This window comes from Podarcis liolepis, assembly GCF_965112155.1.
Source record: "Podarcis liolepis genome assembly, chromosome: 2".
NCBI lineage: Eukaryota > Metazoa > Chordata > Lepidosauria > Squamata > Lacertidae > Podarcis > Podarcis liolepis.
In genome coordinates this window covers 127,383,157-127,410,943 of record NC_139555.1, presented here as the reverse complement: position 1 = coordinate 127,410,943, position 27,787 = coordinate 127,383,157, and the positions used below count along the sequence as shown (strand labels likewise).

The window sequence follows — 27,787 nt, the reverse complement described above, 5'->3', positions numbered from 1 at the left end:
AGGGAGGCCTCCTTAGGTATGGTAGTGTTCTCAACGTGTCCAATAAATGTTTTCGTATCCAGAATATAAGACGGAGTGTCGATGGCGAATGGATGCAAATAATGTTCCATATTATTTGCAAAGGGGTTCTAAAAGAGAGTCATTACCTGAAACAATCGGTCTGCCTGGTGGAGCATTAAGTGATTTGTGAATTTTTGGAAGTATATAAAATACTGGGGTACGTGGATATTTATTGACTAGAAATTCAGTTGTTTTTTTATCGAGGTATCCAAACGATATGCCTTCCGATAAGGTGGTCCTGATTATTCTGGATACATCGTCGGTAGGGTCTTTGGGCAATGGTTTATAAAAATTGCTATTTTGCAATTGTCTATTTACTTCTGCGGTGTAGTCCTGAGTATTCATAATGACTATGGCTCCGCCCTTATCTGCTGGTTTTATCACAATATTCTCATCCGATTGAAGGTTAGCAATGATTTCTCTGTCCTTTGCGGTAAAATTCCTTTTGTGTGGAGGTGGTCTTCTCTTTTCTATTTTATTAATGTCTTCTAGTAAAACCTGGTAAAATGCATTCAGGCGGGCATTATCTACATGCGGGTTAAATGATGAATGAACGCGGAATGGCGATGGTGTAGTCTGAAAATTGCCAAAGTGGCATCTTAGTTTAACAAGACGTACAAGTTTGAAAATGTCCACCCTTGTCTGGAACGCATTATATTTAGGTGTGGGAACAAATCCCAATCCAAGATTTAAAATTCTCTCTTCTTCATGGGTTAGTATGCGTTTGGATAAATTTACAACTAAAGACGTCGTTGTTGATTGCGGCGCTTGGGAAAACCCTGTTGTTTAGAATAATCAATGGTATGTGGACGTAAATCATATTGTCTTAATTGTCTGGGTTGTCTTATCTGTCGATGTGGAATTTGTTCCTGTGAGTCGCTCTGTTCAGAAGATTCAGCACTACTGGATGAGAATTCAGTTGTTGATCTAGGTTGAATACTAGTGTTAATGGATTTCTGCATCCATGAGAAAACGTGATCTGATTCGTAATCCCTACGATCGCGTTCAAACTTCCTTAGTTTCTCAACTTTTATATTATCCGAATAATTCTTAAGTTCTACTTGTAATTGTTTAAATTTATCTGGGTATCCTCTGAACTTTAGTGTAATCGGCCATGAGTCTAGCGTGTAGGTTGTATCTAGTTTGTCTTTTTAGAATATTTAGATAAGTGTTCCAATCATTGTTGGGTTTGATAGGAGTTTCATTTGTAAGGGAAGGTAAGGAACCAAATATCTTCTCTTTTTCATCAGCGGAATACGAAAAGGTCTCAGCCCATTTGGCCATAGTAATCGTTAAAGAAATTGGAGTTCTTGTTGAAACTGCACTGAAAAGGATATATCAAGAACTCTGGCCAAAAGTTTCAATGTAAGGAATAATTCCTACTCAAGAGTTGAAATGAAAAACGTGTGTATTCTGCTAAGAATAACAGTTTGAAGCTAATAGTAAGTTTTAGCACAACGTGTAGGTACGATAGTCTTAAAGTAATGGTAAGTTTGGAACAACGTTTAAATACAAAAATAATGTAGTTTCAAATATACAGTGATGTAGTACAAAGGTACATGAACAACAATTGTTTTATACAAGTCTCAATAGCAGTCAAAAAGAGTCCACATATATAAATCAGAATAAGGAATAAAGAATAAAGAATCAGATGGGGCCAAAAAGGAGTATCCGAAGTGTGAATCAGGTGTACGACTCAGTAGTGGTAACCAAGTTTCAAATTGAACATTTTAGTAACTGCAACACGAAGAATAGCGTGTATGCATGGATATGCCCATGCCAAAAGATATATATAGGCAAAAGCACCAGACCAATTAAACTACGCATAAATGAACATCGATCACGGATCCGTAACAGAATACGAGAAGCCCCAATGGTGGAACATTATATACAACAAAAACACACGGAAGAGGATTTTGTCTTCTTTATTATTTGGAAACCAAAAGTAGATCTATATACCAGGAGAAATATTGATAGACTATTGTTACAACAGGAAGCACGATATATTCATTTGTTTGAAACGATGTCCCCCAAGGGCTTGAATGAACATCAAGACTACAGTTCTTTTCTTTAATAAACCACCATAGATGGCCTTGGACTTTAAATCCCTTTTCTGCTTACACCTTTAAGAAGGGAGAGCCTATCCTCCCTCCCCCACAGACACACATATAAGACAATGATTTCACTCCCTAATAGAAAACGCCAGAGAAACGCAAGAAAACTTGGATGCAATTTTCGAAGGTGAGAAAACACTGAACTGATGTCCGTTTTTCACAATTAATTTGACTGAAAATAATAACTCTTGGAAATCCTTATTTCTAGCCGCATGTCGAAAAAGAAACATAAAAGAACTAAATGATACAGACTTCCAACAGATTTATAGTCGTCAAAAAAAACCGAGGTATGGAACCAAATATCATGATATGTGTTAACATACTTTAGAATATATATAATTTATTATATTTATGATCTATGGATTGAAGCACCTTGATCCATCTTGACATATTTTTTGATATTACCAGCTGAAGAAGGCGTGTACTCCGAAACAGGGCCCTGTCCTGGTTACCACTACTGAGTCGTACACCTGATTCACACTTCGGATACTCCTTTTTGGCCCCATCTGATTCTTTATTCTTTATTCCTTATTCTGATTTATATATGTGGACTCTTTTTGACTGCTATTGAGACTTGTATAAAACAATTGTTGTTCATGTACCTTTGTACTACATCACTGTATATTTGAAACTACATTATTTTTGTATTTAAACGTTGTTCCAAACTTACCATTACTTTAAGACTATCGTACCTACACGTTGTGCTAAAACTTACTATTAGCTTCAAACTGTTATTCTTAGCAGAATACACACGTTTTTCATTTCAACTCTTGAGTAGGAATTATTCCTTACATTGAAACTTTTGGCCAGAGTTCTTGATATATCCTTTTCAGTGCACTTTATTGAAGTGATGCATCAGGGTGTTCCCCTCACTTGCAGGAGAGAGGAAGATGTTAGGATATTTCCGTTCCACCTTAAAAGGGAGCAGGCTTTGTGAGTCACAGAGTCTGCGCATGTTCTATTCACAGGATGTTTATGCTTGCTGTTTCCTTTCGTTTTCTCAGTTGGTCAGAGACACTGACACAGAACAGTCATGGTTTTTTTTGTTCTGTTCAACGCTAAATAAACTGTAATTATGCTCTTCTACGGTGAAAGCATTCTGGCTGTGTTATCTGCTGATAAACAGTGTGCACAAGCCTGGAATGTGGCAGAGGCTTCGTGTCGCTAACTGCTGGATCTGCCTGTCTACGGGAGATCGATGGACGTCCGGCAGCCGGCTTGGGGCCATGATGGACAATATCTCCCTGGCAGTTTCCCAACAACAAGGTTTCGGGCCCAGATTCACAGCACCTACAGGAGAGTAAAGCTGCAACAGACTGCGTATAAGAGGTACGGGGGAAAAGCGAAAGAAAGAAGGGAGGCTTTTCTGTTTACCTCGGTCGGAGCCTTTGAACTCCGGAAGGCTTAATTGGCCTGGGAGCCGAGCCAGAGAGTTCGTGATTAATGGGCTGCCAAGATAAGGAGTCTTTGAAGGCATAAAGACTCACGGCTAAAGCAAAAAGCTGGAAATGGAGTTTTTCCAAGCTTCTGGAGATGCTCAGTGCCTTAAGTTACATGGGCAGAATTATGAAACCTGGGCAAAATGGTGTGAAAGTTTGCTGCGTCAGTTTCGGGTGTGGCATATCGTATCTGAGGCCCCCCCAGTTCCTCTGACAGAGAGATGGAAAGCCGATGATTCGAAGGCGATAGATGTAATAGTCTTATCCGTATCTCTTGAGGAAATTAAGACGCTAGCTGGCAACACCACTGCATGTGGAATGTGGAATACTTTGATGAAAGCTCACAAACCAGTCATCCCAGCCCAGAGTTTGACTGCATCGGAGGTCCTAGCTGTTTCCCAGAATGCGAGTGAATGCAGGGATGCTGAGGGCACCGGTTGCAAGCTGCAGGGGGAGCTGACCGTCACGTCATCCCAGGCAGCATTCCAGCCTCCAGGGGGAGCCAAGGAGTCGGCAGCTGAGAGCTCTGTTTCTCGTGGGAGCCAAGGTCATCGTCTTTGCAGAGGCCGGAAGGCCAGAGGTAAACAAAGACAGATGCCTGCAGATGGCCAGGAGCAGAGGGAGGGTGAAGAGCCCGCGCCAGGGAAAAACAAAGCGTTGTTTACTGGCACAGCTTCACCAAAGGCTAAAGGCACGTCTGCTGACCGGAAGCAGGGGGGCAAGCTGCAAAAGCCCACACCAGTGGAAAACAAGGCTATGTTTGCTGGCACAGCTTCGCCAAAGGCTAAAGGCACGTCTGCTGGCCAGGAGCAGCAGGGGGGCAAGCTGCAAAAGCCCACGCCGGTGATAAACAAGGGTTTGCTTGCTGTAAAGACTGCTCCAACAGCCATAGGCAGATTTATTGTTGATTCAGGTGCGACCCGCCACGTCTCGAAGGATCGGCACCTGTTTATCTCCTTCACACCTCAAGAAGGTGAGATCCACCTGGCTGATGGAAGGACGTTGCAAATTGCAGGAGAAGGGACTGTGAAACTTGCAAGTTTGCACACTACCATCAGTGGTGTACTTTATGTTCCAGGCGCTGCAAGCAATTTGCTGAGTGTCCCGCAGCTTACTGGGCGTGGTTTTCAGATTTCCTTCAAGAGGAGCGTCTGTGTCATCAGTAAAGGCAAAGAGGACTATTTGCATGCAAAGTTTATGGATGGTTTGTTCCATATAACTTATGATGACACTGCTGTTGTATCTAATGCTGATTCTTGTTGTGTTGCACAAACTAACAAAGTTCTTCATGCAGGTTGCATTCACGATGCACATCGAAGGTTTGGTCACCTCTCTTGGAAGGCACTGGCCAAGATGCCAGAGGTGGTTGAGGGTTTGAACATCAAACCCTGTAAATTTCACATGAAATGTGTATCTTGTGCAGAGAACAAGGTGAAGGTTGCTCCAAAAGGCAAGGAGTCTAGCAGGCAGGCTTCCAAACCCTACCAGCTAGTGCATGCAGACCTGGTTGGGCCACTTGCGCCCTCTTTAGGGGGAGCAAGGTACTTCATGGTTCTAATTGATTCCTTTTCCAGGTACATTCATGTGTTTTTGCTTGAACAGAAATCGCAAGCGTTTCCGAAGTTTAAGGCATTCTGTGTTTGGTTGGAGAATGTGCACGGTAAACGTATTTCCTGTTTGTTTACCGATCGAGGCGGGGAGTTCACTTCTCAGCAGTTTGAAGCTTTCCTGACTGAGAAGGGAATCCAGCATGACATGTCAACGCCCAGATCGCCATGGATGAATGGGCTTGCGGAGAGAGCAAATCAGACATTGCTGCAAGGAATAAAAACCTTGTTGCATGATGCCAATCTCCCTGATAAGTTTTGGGGGGAAGCTTTGGGGAATTTGGTTTATTCCTTTAATCGCAGATTGTCATCACCCATTGGCTGTACCCCCTATGAGAAGATGTTTGGCAAGAAACCCAACATCAAACACCTGAAAATCTTTGGTTCTGACATGTGGGTACATTCCCCACAAACCAACAAGCTTGGGAAGCGTGGGGTACATGGTTTGTTCATGGGGTACGAAAAAGGTGCATACAGGGTATGGATGACTAACTCTAAGTCCATTAAGTTCACAAGGAGTGTTGAGTACAATCCTAAGTGGGGGGGAAATGTGGGAATTTTCCAGAGTTACCCAGAGGAGGATGAAGGTGATGTCAAGCAAGCAGCTAAAGCTGAGGAAGCTGCTGAGGATGATGATGATGATGATGAGGATGATGATGATGATGATGATCAGAGTTCGGATTCCAGTTCAGTGGGCGGCGCTGCTGCTGGTGTCAGTGACAGTGATGACACAGCAGACTACCAGAGCGCAAAGGCCTCAGTCAGACCATCTGATGCGTCTGACAATGAACTGGAAGAACCACTGTTCACCATTGGTCATTTTTCTCCTAAGAAAGAGGAGATGAGTCCAGAAGACTTGCGTCTAGTACGTAGGTCTGAAAGGGCGACCAAAGGCAGACCTCCAAAGAGGTATGCTGATGAGTTTGCTAAGACAGCAACTGCTGTTCTTAGTAGCTCAGAGAAGGTATGGGAACCTTCAAGCTTCAAAGAGGTTCAGGAGTTAACCTCTAAAGATGCTGAGCCTTGGCTTAATGCCATGAAGGCTGAAGTTGATTCCTTGAACAGGAACCAAACTTGGGAATTGGTACCGGTAGTCCCAGGAATGAGACTGGTTGGCAGCAAATGGGTCTTCAAGGCCAAGACAGACCAGAATGGCAAGGTAGTCAGACACAAAGCCAGATTAGTTGCCAGAGGTTTTTCACAGGTACCAGGACAGGATTACCACGAGACCTACTCACCCACAGTCAAATATGAGAGCATTCGGCTGATGCTCAAGGTCGCTGCGGAGGAGAAACTGCATGTTTCCCATCATGACATTAATACAGCTTTTTTGTACGGGATTTTGAACGAGGAGCTGTTCATGCTTCCACCTGATGGGATGGAGATACAGAAGGGAATGGTCTGTAAACTGCGGAAATCCTTATATGGTCTCAAGCAGAGTGCCAGGTGTTGGAACACAAAACTCACTGAGACATTGCTTTCTCTAGGTTTTCACCAGGGCAAAGCTGATCCATGTGTGTTTGTCAAGGAGGAGGGGCAAAACAAACTGTATTGTTTATGTTTTGTTGATGATCTTCTGATGTTTTGGAAGAATCAGGCTTTTTATCAAAGCACCCTAGCTCAGCTGAAGGAGCACTTTGACATGAAGGATCTTGGTGAGGTATCCAACTATCTTTCTCTGCAGGTGGAGAAGGACCAAGCAGGTAATTTTCTGGTACACCAAACACAGAAAATTGCTGATGTGTTAACCAGGTTGAATTTGGTTGATGCAAACCCAGCAGACACACCGATGGTGACAGGTTACCAGGTAGACAGTACTGCTGAAGCGTTTTCTGACACAACGCTATACAGATGCGTTCTAGGCAAGCTGAATTTCATTGCCAGATGTTCAAGACCTGACATAGCTGTAAGCTGTAATTTGCTTAGCAGACATGCCAACAATCCTACGGTTCAGGATTGGAAAGCTCTGAAGCGCATAGCCCGCTATTTGAAAGGGACTATGCACTACAGGCTGAGGTTCACCAGTCAGAAGACTGGAGGTCTTGAAATCTTTGCAGATGCAAGTTTTGGAAGTGACACCACGGATGGTACAAGCACTTCTGGAGTATGCTACATGTACAACCACTGCTTGTTTGACTGGTTGTGCAAGAAGCAGACAACAGTGAGCCTAAGTTCCTGTGAAGCAGAACTCAATGCTCTGTCATTTTCACTCATGGATTGTGAATGGTTGATGCAACTGTTTAAGGACATAGGGGTTTCTGTGGAATGTCCTATACAAGTGTATCAAGACAATAGATCTTGTTTGGCTTTGCTGAACTCCGAGAGTTGCAAGCAGAGAACCAAGTACTTGCAGATTAAGCTACATCGTGCAAGAGAGTGTATTCAGAAAGGACTGATTCAGGTGTCCTACATGCCAGGAAATGAAATTCCTGCTGATCTGTTGTCTAAGGTTGTTAACAGAGAACAACATAAGGTTTATGTACAAAGGTTGCAATTGGGTGAACCACAGGTACAACAGGTTACACGGAAAGGGGGAGGATGTTAGGATATTTCCGTTCCACCTTAAAAGGGAGCAGGCTTTGTGAGTCACAGAGTCTGCGCATGTTCTATTCACAGGATGTTTATGCTTGCTGTTTCCTTTCGTTTTCTCAGTTGGTCAGAGACGCTGACACAGAACAGTCATGTTTTTCTTTGTTCTGTTCAACGCTAAATAAACTGTAATTATGCTCTTCTACGGTGAAAGCATTCTGGCTGTGTTATCTGCTGATAAACAGTGTGCACAAGCCTGGAATGTGGCAGAGGCTTCGTGTCGCTAACTGCTGGATCTGCCTGTCTACGGGAGATCGATGGACGTCCGGCAGCCGGCTTGGGGCCATGATGGACAATATCTCCCTGGCAGTTTCCCAACAGAAAAGACCCAGAAAAATAGTGCCAGGTCTTATAATAACTTTTGAAATTCCCCTCCTCTAGGTCAAGCCCACCCCCAGAAACATCATGCATACATTACAGAAAGGAGGGGTTGAGGGAGGAGTTGGTGGTGGTAACCTGAGTGTCCTGTCACCTGGCTGGTTCCTCCTTTCCCCCCTCCCATGAGTCACTTCCAGGAGACAAAGGGAAGTTGGCAGTTTCCTGCCCCCAGAGGGAAGATCTGATCATTGTCCTTTGTTTCAGTCCATGCTGAATCCACTCCCATATGCAAGTTCTTTGTGATCTTGATTGCCTTCTGTCTGGGATCATCTGGGCAGGGCTCCAGTGGATGTGCTGAGAAGGTGAAGGGATTATGGCTGACTAGGACCAAGTGATGTATGGAAGTGAGAGCTGGACCATAAAGAAGGCTGATCGCCGAAGAATTGATGCTTTCGAATTATGATGCTGGAGGAGACTCTTGAGAGTCCCATGGACTGCAAGAAGATCAAACCTCTCCATTCTGAAGGAAATCAGCCCTGAGCGCTCACTGGAAGGACAGATCGTGAAGCTGAGGCTCCAATACTTTGGCCACCTCATGAGAAGAGAAGACTCCCTGGAAAAGACTCTGATGTTGGGAAAGATGGAGGGCGCAAGGAGAAGGGGACGACAGAGGACGAGATGGTTGGATGGTGTTCTTGAGGCTACCAGCATGAGTTTGATCAAACTGCGGGAGGCAGTGGAGGACAGAAGTGCCTGGCGTGCTCTGGTCCATGGGGTCACGAAGAGTCGGACACGACTAAACGACTAAACAACAGGACCAAGTCACCCCCCTTTGATAGTTCTTTTCATATGGAGTAAAATAAAAATGGAACAGTGCAATCTGATGTATGGTTGATTTTCTATGAATTTATAACAGAAATGTGGCGTATGCAGTGTGTGTGTGTGTGTGTGTGTGTGAGTGTGAGTGTGTGTGTGTGAAGTTTGTACAAACAGAATGACTGGGGTGGGGGGGTTCCTGCTACAGTGGAGAGAGTTGGAAATGTTGGTGTTAGGAGTTGTGGTGGTAGTTTGGGAGCAGGGTTGGTGGGATTAGTATTATAGGAACAGCATCATAACTCACATTGATGGAACAACAAAGACACCAAAAGACGAAAAGCATCTTATACATAGACTGAAAGGGCTTAAGGTCAGTGAGAAAGAGGAGGATTGGTTTGAGAAGATACTGAATTATTTGGGTAGGTTTGAACAATTTTGGGGCAATTAAAATGTTAAAAGTTAAATAAACCTTGTGGAGGGAGGAGTGTTAAGGTATATAGAATTGTACATATGGTTGAGCTGAATATGTTATTATTGAATATGTATATTATTGAATATTGTATACCCAATGTATTTTTTATTAATAATAATAAAAGACACAAAAAGAGTAGAAGCGTCTTATACGTACTGTTAATATTAAAAACCTCATATATTGTTATTATAATAATTTTATTAGTTTTTTTATTAATAATAATCCAATATAAGCCACATTAATACAATACCAATTCATAATACAATTACAAAAGCCAATTATTCTATTCCAAATTAAGCATTTTTTGATGACTTCCCATGTTGTGGTCTTGGGGAGACGCTGTTGTTGTTCCTTCTCCTGCTTCCATTCTTTTTTAATTCAAATAGTTCAGTTCCAATGTTGCTCCTTAATCTTCGCAGCCACTGACGTAGCCACTTGGTTCGTATTTAGCTATTCCATATCTTTCAATTTGCCAGAGGGGTTTATATCTTGGAACTTTCTGTGTGGAATATCTTTTAAGGTTGGTATTTCCCTTCCTGTTGTAATCTATTATTTCCGGTATTCCCCACCCCAACCCCACTCCGATAACTTGATTCTTGCTGTGCCATCGACTCTCCCATCTTTCATTGGCATTTTGCCCTTTCCCAGTAGTGATGTATGGAAGTGAGAGGTGGACTGTAAAGAAGGCTGATTGCTGAAGAATTGATGCTTTTGAATTAAACTCCAGCACCATAATTGGACAATGTTCTCGAAGCTACCAGCATGAGTTTGACTAAAGTGCGGGAGGCAGTGGAAGACGGGAGTGCCTGGCGTGCTCTGGTCCAGGGGGTCACGAAGAGGCGGACACGACTAAACGACTAAACCACAACAACAAGGGCTGACTTCCAGCTTTCCATTACTAATTACCATCCATTAATAATTATTTTCCATTAGGAATTATTTTTCTTGAGTGAAGGATTGCCACAACATAAAACAATGTAGTACATGTATAGAGAAAGAACAAAGGCTGTTAGGATTTCAGGCTCCCCAATGCTGATTTTATGTTTGATATATTTCACACGGCTGTCTGAGTGGAGTGTGAGAAAGGAAGACTGTCTTATCTCTCTTCCGGTGTGAGACTGTGAAACTACTTTCACTTTTATGTCGTTCTGTTTTGTTGTTGGAGCTGATGAGAATGGATGCCATTATGCATATGTATGTAAATGTTATGTAAATAAATAGTAGTTTAGAACTAGGATGCTTCTTTCTTCTGCTGTGTTAAGCCAGAAGGCTAGTGTGCACAAATCAAGATGGTTTATGTCGCTGGAGAAGGGGATGCCTTTTCCAGAGCTATGCTCACCGGAGGACGCTCGGAGGGAGATCCGGAAGGGGGGCTGCAGGTAGGCCAGAGCGTTTTCCAACAAAGGCTTCCCTTCACTCACCTTCCAATCCGTCCAGACAGGAAGGACTGGCCTCCTAGCTGCGAATCTTGCATGAAGGGGGAAGGTGGCAGAGCAGAGAGTGGGCAGTGCCAGAGGGAGAGGCCCAAGGTCTCTGCCGCCTCCACATCTCCCAGGGGTTTAGCCTGTATCTGGACTGCACCACTTCAGCCTGCAAGGAAGACCCTCTTTTCTGGGATACATGGATTCCACCACTTGGGGAAGCAGACCAAGTCAGGGGGGAGGAGATGTCCAGCCAGGACCCTCCTCCCTTGGGAGAAGGAGGGCACTGGGGAGCAGTCCATCCTGCCAGCTGCCTCCCCTGCAGTCTGAGGCGGGACAGATCCTGCCCAGCCATAGATCCACCACTCGGGAGGAGTGCAACTTGCGCTATTGATGCTCCCCTGAGATTTCCTGTAACAGGAATAGCAGCTCCGCTGGGTCACGTCCTTGCATGACAGAATGAGTAACAGAATGAACTTCAACAGGGACAAATGTCAGGTCCTGCACTTAGGCAGGAAGACCCACCTGCACAAATAGAGGATGGGGGACACCTGGCTGACTAGCAGTACATGTGAGAAGGATCCAGGGGTCTTGGTGGACCACTAGCTTAACCTGAGTCCGCAGGGTGATGCAGCAACAAAGAAAGATTATTCTAGGCTGTAGGGTAGGACTCGAACCCATGGCCTCAAGCTGCATGAGAGGCGATTCTGACGAAACCTTTGCCAGCAAGAGCTTTTTGGCAGGGGAAGAGACTCCCAGGAGAGGGGGCGATGCTCTGGCTCTGTCTTCAAAGGGGGAGAGGAAGGGGGGAGCCCTGGATCTGGAGAGGAGGGGCGGCGGAAGAGCGCTTTGCTACGAATGGGGAAAACCTTGGCATTTCCATCTTGCCTTTGAACCAAAGCTGTCCTGCGAGCAGCTCACACAAAATCAGCGGATCTATATATATATATATATATACATATAATGGCGAGGGAGAGCAGCATTTAGGGTGGTCCTAAGTTTCTGCTCCGAGTCCCCAAAGGGCGCAGCAACTCCGGTCTACTTTGCGGGGCTGTTGTAACGGGGACCCCCTGCCTCCCCCCCCCTGCCTCTCCCGGCAAGGGATTAAAAGGGGGGGGGGATATCACCTTCCTGCCCCGGAGGACTTTTTCCCAGGTGGGGGGGGGGTCTCCTTCCCTGCCGCCTCCGGGGATCGAACCCGGGACTTTCTCAGGAGAGAATCAGGAAAACGGAGCTGGTTTGGGAGGAGGAGAATTGGTGTCTTCGGGGAGGGAGGGGCCACTCATTCCTCCCCCCCCCCAGTCAGTGAGCTCCGCTTCCTAGGGAGGGAGGGAGGGGGGGCCAAGGGGGGAGGGGAGGGGCCTGATCCACCTTCCAGAAGAGGAGCAGCTCCGCGGAGGAGGAGGAGGAGGGGAAAGAGGTGCGAAATATATCTATATATTGGGGGGGGGGAGAGAAGGAGGGGCTTTTCCTCCCCCTGAATCTGCAAACAGGGCAGCTGGGAAGGGGGGGCAGGATTTGGGGGGGATGAAAGGAAAGTGGGGGATTCCTCCCCCTCCCCCTCCCTTCTGGGGATCCGGCGAGCGGGGGAGGGGCTGGTTTTGGAGAAAGGAGCCCCCTCCCCCCGAGGGGGCGCCTCCTTGGAGACCCCCCAGCCCTTTGTCTTGCGGGGAAGGAAATGGGAATAGCAGAGAGAGCAAGGGAGGGGGGAGAGGAGATGCTCAGCCGCCCCCCCCCGGGAAGGAAATGGGAGGCCCCCCCCGGGCTGGGACTTGAACCCAGGCCCCTCTGCGAGTTCCGGCTTCCCGCTGGCAGGAATCCCTGGGGCGCCGCCATCCTGGCTTGGTGGGTCCCCTTTGGGGGGAGAAGGGTTAATGGGGGCGAGAGAGGCCTGGATGGAGACCCCCCCCCGTCTCCCTCCTGGGATGGGGAGAGAAGATTTGGCAGGAAGGCTGAGCCGCCCAGGGGGGCCTCTGGGGAAAGGGGACCCTGGGGGGGCTGAGGGAGGAAGGGAGCATCCCTGGGGGAGGGATCGAAGCCATCTTGGAGAAAGAGAGAGGGACTGGGGGGGGGGCCTGCCTTGACCTCTCCCTCCTGCCCAGGAATCTGCCTTGACTCCGCGTAGACCAGGGAGAGATCCCTGAGCAGGAGCCCCGATCCACCCACCCCCTGCAGGGGGCGCAGGGGGCTCTTAGAGCGAGTCCAACCATGGGGGGGAAGAGGAAAGGGAGGAAGCCCCCTTTATTATTCCCCCCCCCTTGAGGCTTCGCTCTGGGCAACTCCAGTCTCTCCCACATGCCTGGGTTTCTGTGCAGAAGCATCTAAAGGGCTCCCCCCCCCCCCCGAGACACCTAGGCCCAACTCCTTCTCACCTGGTTTCCAGTATTCCCACTATATCAGATCTCGTAACTCTGTGGGATTTAAGGGATGGGGAAGATTGTTATGGAAATGGGTGGGTTCCCGTGCTCCCCCCTCAAGAGGCTGCCTTATTATTATTATTACAGTGGTACCTCAGGTTAAATACGCTTCAGGTTACAGACTCCGCTAACCCAGGATGAGAACAGAAATTGTGGTCCAGCGGCGCGGCAGCAGCAGGAGGCCCCATTATGTTAAGAACACTTTCTTAACCACCGGAACGAATTGAGTTCTTAACCCGAGGTACCACTGTGCTGCACTTTCAGTTATTGTTCTTTGTTTATTTAATCTATTGGTTGCTTTCTCTTGCCCAGGGCAGCCCAAAGGGACTTACAACCAGTTGTTGTTGTTGTTGTTGTTATGTTCCACGGTGACACTCCAAGGCCTTCTTTGTCGTGTTTCCTGTATTTTGGGGGGAGAGAGAAGACTGTTCTCGGGGCCTGCTCCACCGTGAGGGAAACTGAGGCAGCCCCCTCAGGCAGGAGGTGCAGGGAGGGGCAAGGAGGGGACGGAGCTGAGTCCCATTCGGCCAGCCCTGATTTAACCCTCTATCCTCTCGTCCAGTGGAAGGTGCTGTTCCATTGCCAGTCTCCTAGACACAATGCAGCCGCCTTGGGAAGTCAGTGGTGCAAGATGATTTGGGAATGTGTGCAGTTGGTTGGACTGTATCAGGAAGATGTTGGACATCACGGAGGAAGGAGGAAACGAAATACAGATATTCAGCGTTTTCAGAGGAGGGGGAAGAAGGGGAAAGTTTGTCCCCCCAGATAAGACTCCCATCCTTCCTGGCCATGGGCCATCCTTGCTTGGGCAGGTGGTCCTTTGAGTCCAACCACATCTGGAGGGCCAGAGGTGCCTCAACTCAGCATAGAAGGTTCCTCTAGGGCTCAGTGTTACGTGGGAGTTGGTGAAATTGGATCTTAAGGGTTCTTGAGACATTTCCTAGGGATTGTGATTGGTATCCAGACCATAACACTATAAAGCCAAGGTGTCCACACTGAGCAGTTTATCAACCCTGCTGGCCGCTGGCGAAGACCTTCTGAAGGAAATCGTTTTCCCCAAATTGCTTCCTTCCTTCCTCCGCTGCTGCTGCTGCCCACACTAAAGGAATGTCTGGATGAAATCCCAGGGATGTCTGGCTCCTATTACAAAGAGATCCAGTTGATAATCTAGAATAAAGTGTGGCTAAGATTCCGAGTCACAATTGTGGCTGAGAAATACAGCCAGGGAATATGAAACTGATTTGAAGATTGGTTTCTTCTTTACACTTCATTATTCTTATTCTTATTCTTATTATATTACATTCAGCTGGACACACCACGGGTTTCATCATCTTTCTATTCTTTCCCACAATCAGTGTTATTCACCTTTAATACTCACCTTTTTCAGTGTCACACATATTTTTATCTTGTGATCTTCAAATGAAGAGAGGTATAACAATTTAATAAATAATTCCCAGTTGGAGCAGAGCTAGAATATCCAGAAGCCCTGGGCCACCCAGGGCAAGGGAGGAAGAACAGTGAGAGAGGCCTGGACAGGGAATCTCCGCTAAGATAAGCCAGTGTCCTTAAAGGGTGTGCAGCTCCTGTGGGCTTTTGCAGGAGGTGGGGAATACTCCCAGAGCTTGTCGGGGCTGGCGGGGGAAGCCCGGGATGAAGGCTTGCTGCTGCCCTGCGGAGGCTTCGCAGGCTACCCCAGAAGCCAGAACAGCTAGAGAGAGTGCTGCGCAGCGCTCCCTCTAGCTGTTTTAGCTTCTACCTTAGTGGCGCGAAGCCTCCGCAGGGCACCGGGGAGCTCTGCTCAGCGCTCCCTTTAAATAATATTTTTTTCTTGAATTCCCCCTCTAGAAACTAGGTGCGCCTTATGAGCAGGTGCGCCTTATGGCGCGAAAAATACGGTAGGTAGGAGAAAATAACAGAGGCCAACCAGAGTATATGGGAAGCAAAGCGGCTAGTAAGCCTGATCTTTATTGCAACAGTGTCCCCCCCTCACCACAACCAGGAGGGAGGTGTGCAAGGCCTTATATAGTCTTTTCAAATTGCCCACCCAAGACCCCCCCCCCAATGTCATACAGAAGCAGACTGTCTACAGCAGGAATACATCACAGGAGGCGGTCTACCGCAGAAAACCTGTCCTCAAGGATACCTGTTAATGGTCACTAACTGCATTACCTGGGCAGCCTGGCCATTCTTTTGTGATGGTAAATACTTTAGTTCCTGAATCCAGGTCACAGGCTCACCCTGTTCATCCCTCCTTAACACAGTATTCGTAAGCACAAAGACAATGGGAAGGCTTCCATTTGCCTCCCTTGCTGCAGAGGAATATTTGAGTACGTTTCTGAGCACAATTCGAAGGAGCGTCTCCACCCCCATTGTTCTGCCCGGACACTGAGGTCCAGCTCCGAGGGCCTTCTGGCGGTTCCCTCCCTGCGAGAAGTGAGGTTACAGGGGACCAGACAGAGGGCCTTCTGGGTAGTGGCGCTTGCCCTGTGGAATGCCCTCCCATCAGATGTCAAGGAATTAAGCAGCTATCTTATTTTTAAAAGACATCTAAAGGCAGCCCAGTTTAGGGAGTTTTAAATTTTTAATGGTTTGCTGTTTTTAACACTCAATTGGGAGCCGCCCAGAGTGGTTGGGGAAACTCAGCCAGATGCACTGGGAATAAATAATAAAATATATTATTATTATTATTATTATTATTATTATTATTATTATTATTATTACTATTACTATTACTATTACTATTACTATTACTATTACTATTATTATTATTATAGGTCTGTGGTGCTCAATGTTTAGGCATAGTAAATATTAGGATTTAATTAGAACTTGTGTGTTATAATGGAGATATGTTATAAGATGGTCTCAGTGTATTTTAGAAAGGGAGTTATGTAAAGGGTTTTCGTGTATGATCCGTGTTTCTGTGTAAATGCTGTGTGTCAGACTGAGAATGTCATCAGGAAGGTCTAGGAAAGGGTCACCTGCTTCTGAGCATCAGAAATGAGCATGGAAAGAGTTAATATCATAAACCTACCGGAATCTGCCCCCACCCTTTGTAACAAGCAGCTGTAGGTCTTTTGGGATTTAATATCAGCTCATGAAAAGTTGGGCACACGACCCGGAAAGCTGCCTGGCTCCCTCTGTCTGAAGGTGGAGATATGCACCACACGCCATAGTCGAATTCGGCTGGACTTGCCATGGGAAAGCAGAAGGGGCAAGCAAGGAAGGGGGAGACGGCCAAAGAAACCTGCTCTCCCACAAGTGCCCCCCTGCCAATTCCGTAACATTAGCAAAGCCCAAGTTCAAACACCAGCCCCTATTTAAAAGAGGCCCCCGTAATTTTGACATTGGACTGTCCTTTGGGGTTGCCGAAAGTTACTCTTCCAAGTCCCAAAAGCGCGCAGCAACTCCGGTCTATTTTGCAGGGCTGTTGTAACGGGGACACCCTACGCCACCGCCCAGGGCAACCCAAAGTGATGTATTACCAATCCTTCTTGTTGTTGTTGTTGTTGTTGTTGTTGTTTTCCACGGTGAGACTCCAAGGTCTTCTGTGTCATCTTTCCTGTGCAGTGGATGCTCAGGTTGTGAACGTGATCGGTGCGGGAGGCACATTCACAACCCGCAGCACCGCGTCTGCGCATTTGTGGGTTGCAATTTGGTGCATCTGCACATGTGCAAAGCATGATTTAGTGGTTCTGCACACGCGCGAAACCTGGAAGTAACCTGTTCTGGTACTTCTGGATTTGGCGCGGTGCGCAAAACTGAAAACACACAACTCAAAGCGTCTGTAACCCGAGGTATGACTGTCTTTTGGAAGGCAGCGGGAAGGTTGTTCTCAGGGCCTGCTCCACCGTGAGGGAAACTGAGGCAGCCCCTCAGGCAGGAGGTGCAGGGAGGCGCAAGGAGGGGACGGAGCTGAGTCCCATTTGGCCAGCCCTGATTTAACCGTCTATCCCAGGCATAGGCACCCTAAGGCCCATGGGCCAGAAGTTTGGAAAAACTTTAAAAAGTATAAGAACTCACATTAGGTAGTCAAAAAATAGTAATTGAAACAAAATGCTTCTAAAAATAAGATTATTACTTAACATTTAGCTTCTGTTACACATTATATCCACATAAGTCAATATATAAGTATATAAAGTACAAAGAGATGATGTTCAAGATGTGTCTTTTGGGAAATTTGGTTTTGGCAACCGCAAAACAACATTCTTCAAATCAACACTTGCAATGCGGAAGCAAACGTACAAGATCCTGTTTTTTTCCTGAGATATGACACTTGTTTAGAGATTATTGTACACTAAGCGGGGCACTATTATACGTATCAATGCATCCCATGTCTTAGTGTATCAAAGTGCCCCCCAATGGACATTTTCAAAAAAACTAACAATTGTTAATAAAACCACTGCACTTATTTGAAAATCACGTGTAATTCTGATTACTGAGTGGAATAACTTACCTTTGGTATTTTTAAATCTTAACTAAATGACGTAAAAAAGTGTTGGAACACTTTTACATTTCACATAATTTTTAGTTGGTCGTGCTAAAAACACACCTACTCTCTTCAAACACCAACGGCTAACTGGCGGCCAGTGCAGTCGCAACTGTTCTACTCACACATGTATAGGCACATTTGGGTGATGTCGCGACACGAATATCATCTCTTGATATTGAAATCTTGTTGGTGTGTCAATGTCCCCCTTGCTTCAATGTGCCCCACCTCCCCCATTCCGCATTTTCAGAGGAGGGGGAAGAAGGGGAAAGTTTGTCCCCCCAGATAAGACTCCCATCCTCCCTGGCAATGGGCCATCCCTACTTGGGCAGGTGGTCCTTTGAGTCCAACCACATCTGGAGGGCCAGAGGTGCCTCAACTCAGCATAGAAGGTTCCTCTAGGGCGCAGTGTTACTTGGGAGTTGGTGGAACTGGATCTTAAGAGTTCTTGAGACATTTCCAAGGGATTGTGATTGGTATCCAGACCCTAACACTCTAAAGCCAAGGTGTCCACACTGAGCAGTTTATCAACCCTGCTGGCCGCTGGGGAAGACCTTCTGAAGAAAATCGTTTTCCCCAAATTGCTTCCTTCCTTCCTCCGCTGCTGCTGCCCACACTAAAGGAATGTCTGGATGAAATCCCAGGGATGTCTGGCTCCTATTACAAAGAGATACAGTTGATATTCTAGAAAAAAGTGTAGCTAAGATTCTGAGTCACAATCATGGCTAAGAAATACAGCCAGGGAATATGAAACTGATTTGAAGATTGGTTTCTTCTTTACACTTTATTATTATTATTATTATTATTATTATTATTATTATTATTATTATTACTATTACTATTATTACTATTATTACTATTATTATTATATTCAGGAGGACACACCACGGGTTTCATCTTCTTTCTTTTCTTTCCAACAATCAGTGTTATTCACCTTTAATACTATTTCAGTGTCACACATATTTTTATGTTGTGATCTTCATATGAAGAGAGGTATACAAATTTAATAAATAATTCCCAGTTGGAACAGAGCTAGAATATCCAGAAGCCCTTGGCCACCCAGGGCAAAGGAGGAAGAACAGTGAGAGAGGCCTGGACAGGGAATCTCCGCTAAGATAAGCCAGTGTCAGGAGGCAGGTGCGAGACCCGGCGGCATATAATTATTATAAATCATAATTGGGGTGGGTGTCTCAATCTGGCCTTCCCAGCGGTCAGGCTCCAGCTGCTTTCCTTCTGCATCTCCAGCTCTCTCCATTCAAGAATGCAAGGCTGAGAGATGGAGGTCCAACCCCAAGAACATTCTCCAACTGAGCACTCCTTCAACCGACCACAAGCACCAAGCCTTGTCACTAGACTTATATATGGGTCTCCCAAAATGGTCAGTATGGACCTCCTGAGGCCAAAGGGACTGTGCAGGTGATGAATAAAGATCTAGAGGTCGAAGGGGACAAAATGTGGCCCAAGGGGTGGAGGATTATAGTGCAGAGGATGAAGAACTTCATGATGAACTTTGGACCCTGAGGAATATTGGCCAGGTTCATGGAACATAGAGCAGCTCCCGTTCCTGTGAGAAACCACTTTTTATAAAACGTAAAGTCCACAGTTCAACCGTATTCTAAGATAATGCTGCTTCATTAACAATAATTAAGGGTTATAAAAGGCTGGTGATGCGTTACCATTATTTTAAATTATTTCATTTGCCTTTCCTAAAAATTTGGAACATATGGAGGACAGGAGAGATTGTACAAGACGTTAAAATAAGAGCAGGTGCTAACTGTAATAGTACTTTGTTCTCTTCCTAGAAAACAAATAGGATTTTCTCCCCACCACATCGAAAGAAGACAATGGAGACAGCAGTCAGAATTCTGGTGGGCCACGTCCAATGGAACTAACGAAGAAACCATTTAAATACATGGAGTGTGAAAAGAGAGAACATAAACAATTTGAAAGTATGGAGTGTGGAAGGAGCTTCACTGACAATGGAAACCTTAGAAAACATCAGTGGTCTCACTCCGGGGAGAAACCATTTAAATGCATGGAGTGTGGAAAGAGCTTCGCTAAGAGTGGACACCTTAGAATTCATCAACGGACTCACACAGGGGAGAAACCATTTAATTGCATGGAGTGTGGAAAGAGCTTCACTACTAGCAGAAGCCTTAGAATTCATCTACGGACTCACACTGGGGAGAAACCTTTTAAATGTATGGAGTGTGGAAAGAGCTTCAGTCAGAGTGGAGACCTTAGAATTCATCAACGGACTCACACAGGGGAGAAACCATTTAAATGCATGGAGTGTGGAAAGAGCTTCAGTGGGAGTGGACACCTTAATATTCATCAACGGAGTCACACTGGGGAGAAACCATTTGAATGCATGGAGTGTGGAAAGAGCTTCACTACTAGCAGAAGCCTTAGAATTCACTTACGGACTCACACTGGGGAGAAACCTTTTAAATGTATGGAGTGTGGAAAGAGCTTCAGTCAGAATGGAAACCTTAGAATTCATCAACGGACTCACACAGGGGAGAAACCATTTAATTGCATGGAGTGTGGAAAGAGCTTCAGTCAGAGTGGAGACCTTAGAATTCATCAACGGACTCACACAGGGGAGAAACCATTTAAATGCATGGAATGTGGAAAGAGCTTTATTGATGGTAAAGCACTTAATATCCATAATCAAACTCACACAGGGGGAAAATCATTTGAATGTATGTATTGTGGAAAGAGATTCACTTCTAGTGGAACACTTAGAATCCATCAACGGACTCACACAGGGGAGAAACCATTTAAATGTAAAGAGTGTGGAAAGGGCTTCACTTCTAGTGGAGCAGTAAAAAGACATCAATGGACTCACTCAGGGGAAAAACCATTAAAATGCATGGAATGTGGAAAGAGTTTTATTGAGAGGAGAGACCTGAGAACCCATTGTCAAACTCACACTGGGGAGAAACCATTTAAATGTATGCTGTGTGATAAGAGCTTCACTGAGAGTAGAAAACTTAGAATCCATCATCGAACTCACACAGGGGAAAAACCATATAAATGTATGGATTGTGGAAAGAGATTCAGTCACAGTGAAACACTAAGAAAACATCAACGGACTCACACAGGGGAAAAACCATTTAAATGCATGGAATGTGGAAAGAGCTTTATTGATGGTACAGCACTTAGTATCCATCATCAAACTCACACAGGGGAGAAACCATATAAATGTATGGATTGTGGAAAGAGATTCAGACACAGTGAAACACTAAGAAAACATCAACGGACTCACACAGGGGAAAAACCATTTAAATGCATGGAATGTGGAAAGAGCTTTATTGATGGTACAGCACTTAGTATCCATCATCAAACTCACACAGGGGAGAAACGATTTGAATGTATGGAGTGTGGAAAGAGTTTCATTGAGAGGAGAGAGCTGAGAACCCATTATCAAACTCACACTGGGGAGAAACCATTTAAATGCACCGAGCGCGGAAAGATCTTCAATCGCAGTGGAACACTTAGAAAACATCAACGGACTCACACGGGAGAAACCATTTAAATGTATGGAGAGTTGAAAGTGTTTCAGAGTGGAACCCTAATTTCACACGCAGGAAACTTAGATGACATCAACAGACTCACTCGGGGACAAGGAAATAAATGTATGGAGTGTGGAAAGAGCGTCAATAGAAGTGGAAACCTTAGCAAACATCAGCGAACTCAAAAAGGGAAAACCACTTACGTATATGGAGCGTACATAGAGCTTCAGGGAAGTTTTTAATGTATGATATTTTAGTATATTTTTTTTGTTTCTATGGAAGCTGCCCAGAGTGTCTGGGGAGACCCAGCCAGATGAGCGGGGTACAAATAATAAATTATTATTATTATTATTATTATTATTATTATTATTATTATTATTATGTTCTTAGAAACCATCAATGGGCTCGCAAGGAGGAAAAGCTTTAAGAGTTGAAAGCCTACAATCCACAAACTGAAAAATCTAAAATGGTTTGAATGGAAGGAGTGTGGTGCTGGGATGGATGCTGGGATGTTTTTGCCTCTACGCATGGGTCTGGGAATGTTCTGATCAGTTCACATTGAGTTCAGTACCCTGACCTGTTCTTGACGCATTGTTGACCACATCTACGGAACGCGATTGTTATGTTCTTTCATGTCATGAAAAATCAATCATTAGTAATAGTTTAAGTCTTGATACTCAATCACTAGTTAATAGTTTAATAAGGAGGTTTCACGCCTGTCCAATTCTGTGTTCCTTTTCCCACCCTTTAATCTATTGATGATTAATACCTGTATTCAACCCTTGCATTGTATTCATGTTAACCAATCAGCAACAAGCACATATGTGGAAATGCTGTAATATTCAATAAAAGGGACCCTCCGAGACTTGCTCGAGAGATGCCTCCCGTATGACACCTTGCCATTCGTCTGTCGCTTATTTCAACCCAACAGTGTGGGAAGTGTTTCAATTGCTTTATATATAGATAATTTTATTAATACAGTGGTACCTTGCGTTACATATGCTTCAGGTTACAGACTCTGCTAACCCAGAAATAGTGCTTCAGGTTAAGAACTCTGCTTCAGGATGAGAACAGAAACCGTGCTCCAGCGGCGGAGCAGCAGCAGGAGGCCCCATTAGCTAAAGTGGTGCTTCAGGTTAAGAACGGACCTCCGGAACCTATTAAGTACTTAACCTGAGGCACCACTGTATATAATTTTATTTACAAATTGCGTTCAAAAATGGAAGCATTCACCTCTGGGTTCTTGGCGTTTGAAAGCCCCAAACGTTCAACTTCCGAAGCATTCTACAATCGAGATTCCACTGAGAATCCAGCAATAGTGTGTTGTCCAACGATATCCATTCTTTTAACCAACACGAAGAGGCTGCCTCGTAGTAGAAAATCTAGCAGGGCGAAGCCACCTCTATTTTTAGTATCTATCAAATTTTTATACTTTATTCTGTTTTCCCCCTGCCAGAGTAATCATGAAATATCTATTTGCCATTCATTAAAGAAGCTTGTATTATTTATTATTGGTATCATTTAGAATAAAAACAGTATCTTAGGTAAAACATTTCTCTTTATGGTTGAACTCCTTCGTAAAAGTGAAAGTTTCATCCTCCCCTATATTTCCAAATGTTTTTAACATTTTTTGATACTCTTAACGTAATTGGAATATGTTGTAATTCAGTGTTTTTCAAATAAACACTTATTTAGTCTCCATCTATGCAATGAACTCTTTTCACCCCTCATTGTCATCCATGTTGAGTTTTGATCTGATGTTTACTCTTGTTCTAATGGGTGTCTGAATCTCCAAGCATCTGGGTTGGCAAACTAAGGCCTGTGGGCCGGATCAGGCGCAATTGCCTTCTAGATCCGGCCTGCGGACGGTCCAGGAATCGCCACGTGGGTTGCCAGCACGCACGTTCTTTTCCTCTCCCTCACCCGGCGGCGCTTTTCTCCTGAGGGACGAGCAATCTTGTCCCACACCGGGTGCCATCAACGGGGGGAGTCGGCTCACCCGCCTGCCTGCCTCAGCAGGGTGGCGCTGGGAAGGGGGTGTGACACTGGCTGCCGGCTGCTGCTGCGTTTTCCTCTTGCTCCTCCTCCCTCTCCCTCACTCCGCCCTTCCTTCCTTTTCTGTGCCCCTTCTCCATGCCGCTTCCTCACGCGCTTTCTTCGTCACCCCCTCCCTCCTTCATTCCTCCCATGGCGTTCAGGCGGTTTGTTGCAGCGGCCGCTTGCGGGTTGGGAAGCAGCAGCAGTTGGTGGGTAAAAGCTCCAGCAACGCCCCGGTTCCCCTGCCTCTGTCCTTGGCTCTGCCAGGGCTGCTGCTTCTGTCTTCTCCGGCCAACGCAGCCTCCTACCCTGCCCTGGCACCTGGCTGGAGAAGCCCAACTGGGGCTATTGGGACGACAACTGGGACAGGTAAAGCCAAACATCTTCAGGCCTCTTTGCAGACAGACCAAAATCGCTCATTTCCCCCCCAAATATAGTCCGGCCCCCAACAAGGTCTGAGGGACAGTGGACTGGCCCCCTGCTGAAAAAGTCTGCTGACCCCTGATCTAGTAGATCCATTGTTGTAACCATATCAAAAAAGTATTTGGTATTTTGCTTTCTTCTGAGACACTTTCCCTCAGCATTCTGTCATAGTCCAGTGATCCTACTCCATTAAATTCCCCCGTAATAATTATATTTCTGTCATAAACCTCAGACATACTTTCCTCCAGTAGTTGGAAGAAATCTCATGCGAAGAGGGGCTCTGAATTGGAAAGTCCCAGTCCCAAATCTTAATCCCGCCACCCTAAGATATTATAAGCAGGCCCCACATTCCTCTTTCCATCTGCAATAGGGAGGTTAGAACAACACTTAATACCCGGCAGGGATCACAAGAGCCAGAATTGCTTTGCATTCACAAACGCTGTGTGAAATATCACTAGTGAACAGAATAATTCAAACAAGGAAACCAACAACAGTATTAAAATTGCAGGGAGAGAGAGAAAAACTGGATTTGAAATGACCCAACCACAAGATGAGAAGTCTCCCTCCTAAATGAGGGAAGGGAGAGGCATTGGGGGGGGGGGGCTTTTGAAGTCTCCCTGCTGGCGAGGGAATTGCAGAGCAAGGGCGCCTCTCTCTGTCTGGAGTCCCTCACTGCCTCATCTCCAGCAGGAAGGGGGGATTTCCAGACTGGGACCCTTCACTCTTAGGGGGAGGTGCTGGGGCCTGGGCAGCTGGATGGATGGATGGACATCAGCCTGCAGAAATGCTCCCCCCCCTTCCTCTCCCAGGACTCTTGTGGTCTTGCATGGGAGTGACAAGGCCACACTCAAGAACACCTCTCCATCCAGGGGGGGAGAGGGGCTGGTGTTTGAAGCTGGGCTGGGCTGTCAGGGGGCGAAGCCCTTGCTCTGCCTGCAGAAGGACCCCGGCGGAGGGCTTGGCATGCAGAAGGAGGCCCAGAAGGAGACCCTCCCCCCCCCGGCCTCCACTTGCCCAGTTGGGGGGGGCGGGGGCCGGGTCCCCATGGAGCCCCCAGAGCAGGAGGCCAGAGGCAGCGCCACCCCCTCGCCTTCCCCTCCGGACACAGGGAGGGGGGGCTGCTCTTGCAGACGTGGCTCTAGGGACACGCGCGTCGGGAAAGGCGCCGGAAGTGGCGCTGGGAAACGCGCCGGAAGTGGCCAGAGAGGGAAAGGGGAGGAGGGGCGTCAGTGGAGAAACCCCCCCTCCCCCCGCCGCCCCCGCCGCCCTTTCTATTGCAGACAAGGAGAGCGGACTAATCCGGAGCCAGGGAGGCGGAGGACCAAGAGGTAAAGGGGGAGGGAGAGAAGGGGGGGGATAAGGGGGGAGGGAGGATGAAGAGACCCCCCCGTAAGGAGAGCGCCCTCCCTGGGGCCCGTCGACAGGGGCCCCGATCCAGGCCCCGACCCAGGGGGGGGAAGGGGGGACCCAAGACCTGCAAGGTCTCCTGGGCAGCAGCAGCAGCAGCCCCGCCAGACTCCCCTTTCTCCTTCCTGGGGGGCCGAGAGAGGCTCAGCTGCCCTGGCGGGAAGGGGAAGGAGGAGCCCAAGCCGGGCTGGGGGTGGGGCTGAGGCCCCCCATTCTCCCTGGGGTCGCCTGGCTGGGGAAAGGGAGAGAGGGAGTCCAGGGAAGGGTTAATGGAAAAGGGGGAGGAGCCTCGACAGAGACCCCGCCCCTTCCAGCACCCCTGACCCCCTTCTCCCCCCCCTTCCCTAATGACACTACCAGGTTATCTTATTCACTAGGACTCATCTCCCTTTGGATTGGCTTCTGCATTCAGGTGCCTATTCTGTACAGTTAAGTGTTAGTGCGGCTGTTGGAACCCAGTGGGATTGGGAAGAGGTTGCCAGCCCTGAAGAGCCTTCAGCGCTTGCCTCAAGTCTGACTTGCACAATTATTACACAAAGACCCCAAGATGTGTGGAGTATTCTGCTCACAAGGTTGCACTTTCATTTTTACTGCTTCACACTTAGCTACTTGTGCAGATCTCTTCCACTGCAAACCATCAGTTCATTGAACCTCTTGGAACTTAGAATTTAAGGGGTTGATTCTGTGTATATAAATCTGCAAAGGAACAATGGGATTAAGGTTTCCCCTCAACTCTGTATATTTATTTTATAACATTTTTCATGTGAAGAAAAGGCATGTTATCTCTGCAGACACAAATTCACACTTTTGAGAATGGCAAAAACAAGCATCTGTGACAATATCTTTTCATTAGAAAAACTTCCCCAAATAATCTTACAGAATTCCCCCACCTCCCGCAGAAGCCGCACGCTCTTTAAAGAGCACGCCGCTCTTGGGGGCTTTTCCCTGAGGAGAGAGAAGGGACTGACTGGCTGCGTCAGTCCCTTCTCCCACCTCGTAAAAAAGCTCGCAGGAGCCGCACGCTCCTTAAAGGGTCACAGCTCCTGTGGGCTTTTGCGGGAGGTGGGGAATACTCCCAGAGCTTGTCAGGACTGGCGGGGGAAGCCCGGGATGAAGGCTCGTTGCTGCCCTGCGGAGGCTTCGCAGGCTACCCCAGAAGCCAAAACAGCTAGAGAGAGTGCTGCGCAGCGCTCCCTCTAGCTGTTTTAGCTTCTGCCTTAGTGGCGCAAAGCCTCCGCAGGGCACCGGGGAGCTCTGCTCAGCGCTCCCTTTAAATAATATTTTTTTCTTGAATTCCCCCTCTAGAAACTAGGTGCACCTTATGACAGTGTTTCCCAAACGTTTTTGGGCAACGGCACACCTGTTTACCGGAAAAAAATCTCGCGGCACACCACCATTAAAGCCCCGCCCCGTGACGTCAGCGCGCAGCGTCACGCCGGGAGGGACGCACAAAAGTGAAAGTTTTTTCCCTTCCCCTTGCCAGGGTTGGAGGAGGCAGCAGAGCGAGGGACTGAGGGACGGCGGCAGCTGAGGCGGCGGCGGCTGTTGTGGTGGTGGCGGCGATAGCGGGCGGAGGAGGAGCCGTCGCCGGGAGTTGCTGCTGTTGCTGCTGCTGCCCGGACATGCCGGCCTCCTCCTCCTCCGCTGTCTCGCGCTCCTCCCTTTTGCGCGCGCTGCCCCGCCGCTCGGCACCACCACCGCGGAGCCGCCCCCGGCTCGACGCGGATCCTCACCGCCGCCGCCTCTCGCCGCCCGACTCGCCCGCCTCCCTCCCACGGCACACCAGCCGGTGTCTCACGGCACACTAGTGTGCCGCGGAACACCGGTTGGGAAACACTGCCTTATGATCAGGTGTGCCTTATGGAGCGAAAAATACGGTAGGTAGGAGAAACTAACAGAGGCCAACCAGTGTATATGGCGAAGCAAAGCGGCTAGTAGCCTGATCTTTATTGCAACAGTAAACACCACAACCAGGAGGGAGGTGTGCAAGGCCTTAAATAGTCTTTTGAAATTGCCCACCCAAGACCACCCCCCCCCCCAATATACAGAAGGAGACTGTCTACAGCAGGAATACATCACAGGAGGCGGTCTACAGCAGAAAACCTGTCCCCAAGGATACCTGTTAATGGTCACTAACTGCATTATCTGGGCAGCCTGGCCATTCTTTTGTGATGGTAAATACTTTAGTTCCTGAATCCAGGTCACAGGCCCACCCTGTTCATCCCTCCTTAAGGCAGTATTTGTAAGCACAAAGACAATGGGAAGGCTTCCATTTGCCTCCCTTGCTGCAGAGGAATATTTGAGTATATTTCTGAGCACAATGCAAAGTGTCGGTGCTGACCTTTCAAGCCCTAAACGGCCTCAGTCCTGTATACCTGAAGGAGCGTCTCCACTCCCATCATTCAACCTGGACACAGATCCAGCGCCGAGGGCCTTCTGGCAGTTCCCTCATTGCAAAAAGTGAGGTTACAGGAAACCAGACAGAAGGCCTTCTGGGTAGTTGCGCTTGCCCTGTGGAACGCCCTCCCATCAGATGTCAAGGAATTAAGCAGCTATCCCATTTTTAATAGACATCTGAAGGCAGCCCTGTTTAGAGAAGTTCTTAATATTTAGTGCTGTATTGTTTTTAACACTCGGTTGGGAGCCGCCCAGAGTGGCTGGGG

General features: G+C 47.0%; 4 protein-coding genes and 1 long non-coding RNA gene across 5 annotated transcripts in view; all 5 read left to right on the top strand.

Moving 5' to 3' along the window:
* Nucleotides 1-20,054, top strand: part of LOC310701854 (uncharacterized protein) — a 175,018-nt gene extending 154,964 nt beyond the window's left edge. Inside the window, exon 3 of the mRNA XM_083493306.1 lies at nt 19,888-20,054. The gene's annotated coding sequence lies outside the window, so the exon portion shown is untranslated. The remainder of the gene's footprint in view (nt 1-19,887) is intronic.
* LOC310699314 (uncharacterized protein) overlaps nt 1-27,787 on the top strand; it is a gene marked incomplete at its 5' end in the record, with an annotated part of 338,944 nt that overhangs the window by 138,989 nt on the left and 172,168 nt on the right. The gene's annotated exons all lie outside the window — the stretch shown is intronic.
* The window catches only part of LOC310699312 (uncharacterized protein), a gene marked incomplete at its 3' end in the record, with an annotated part of 48,978 nt that continues 33,388 nt past the window's right edge, over nt 12,198-27,787 (top strand). The window contains exon 1 of the mRNA XM_083486958.1: nt 12,198-12,256. The remainder of the gene's footprint in view (nt 12,257-27,787) is intronic.
* Nucleotides 21,644-22,151, top strand: LOC310699350. Its single transcript, XR_014522048.1, has 2 exons — nt 21,644-21,819; nt 21,920-22,151. It is a non-coding gene; the product is annotated as an uncharacterized lncRNA (long non-coding RNA).
* Nucleotides 25,016-27,787, top strand: part of LOC310700995 (uncharacterized protein) — a 41,720-nt gene continuing 38,948 nt past the window's right edge. Inside the window, exon 1 of the mRNA XM_083490956.1 lies at nt 25,016-25,045. The gene's annotated coding sequence lies outside the window, so the exon portion shown is untranslated. The remainder of the gene's footprint in view (nt 25,046-27,787) is intronic.